The sequence below is a fragment of the Bos indicus genome, chromosome X, assembly GCF_029378745.1.
Source record: "Bos indicus isolate NIAB-ARS_2022 breed Sahiwal x Tharparkar chromosome X, NIAB-ARS_B.indTharparkar_mat_pri_1.0, whole genome shotgun sequence".
In the NCBI taxonomy this organism is placed as follows: Eukaryota; Metazoa; Chordata; class Mammalia; order Artiodactyla; family Bovidae; genus Bos; species Bos indicus.
The window spans coordinates 132,227,442-132,228,305 of NC_091789.1; the positions used below are offsets into that span (position 1 = coordinate 132,227,442).

Below are 864 nucleotides of genomic sequence, written 5' to 3' on the forward strand. Positions count from 1 at the left end.
AGCTCTGTTTTTCTTTCTCAAGGTAGCAATACAGTATTCTTGTCTGGGAAATCCCATGGACAGAGGAGCCTGGTGGGGTCACAAAGAGTCAGACACAACTTAGTGACCAAACAACAACAATGGTATACATACTATGTCTCAGGACCTCTTGTAAGTACCTAAGGTATGAACACAGAGTTGGGAAAAGAAGTGCACAATTGGCTTTTTTTTCCTTTTTTTTTTTTTTTAACATAAAAAGGATTTTATTTGCAGGAGTGGGACTCTAGTCAAACAAGCCAAACCCCGTGTCGTCGTCTGACTACTCTGACTCTTCCTTCTTCTCCTCCTTCTTCTCCTCTGCTGTGGCTGGAGCAGAACCTGCAGCAGGTGCTGCAGATCCTGGGGTATCAGAGACAGCCACAGCCCCACCAGCCGGCACACTGGCCAGCTTGCCAATATCCTGGGTAATGACTCCTCAATGTTCTTTCTGTTCAGCTCACTGATGACCTTATTGAGCTGGTCATTGTCTGCCTCAGTGCCGATGCCATTCAGGATCTTTTTGATTTCCTTGGCCCTGAGAGAGGAATTGCCCCCGAGGGCGGCCAACAAATAGAAGCTGACTTAACGCATCTCAGCAGCGGCACGGCAGCCTAGCGCATGTGTCCTCGGCGGCTTCAGGGATGGAAAGGAAGGCCATAATTGGCTCGTATATGTTAGTTGAAACAGGCTCCAGGGACCACTGTGTATAAGAGAAAAAGAAGAATGAAGGATGAATCCAGGTTTTTATTATGAGCAACAGAGGGGACGGTGTGGTCATCAAATAAGATGGGGTGTATTATGAGTGGGTCAAGTTTGGGGGCATTGCATATCAGGAGTTCAACTTTC

The 864-nt window shown here is 47.1% G+C and overlaps 1 pseudogene; it reads right to left on the bottom strand.

Annotated features, from left to right (window-relative positions):
- Nucleotides 1-262: 262 nt before the first annotated feature.
- On the bottom strand, nucleotides 263-609 carry LOC139181670 (large ribosomal subunit protein P2 pseudogene; annotated as a pseudogene).
- Nucleotides 610-864: the final 255 nt, after the last annotated feature.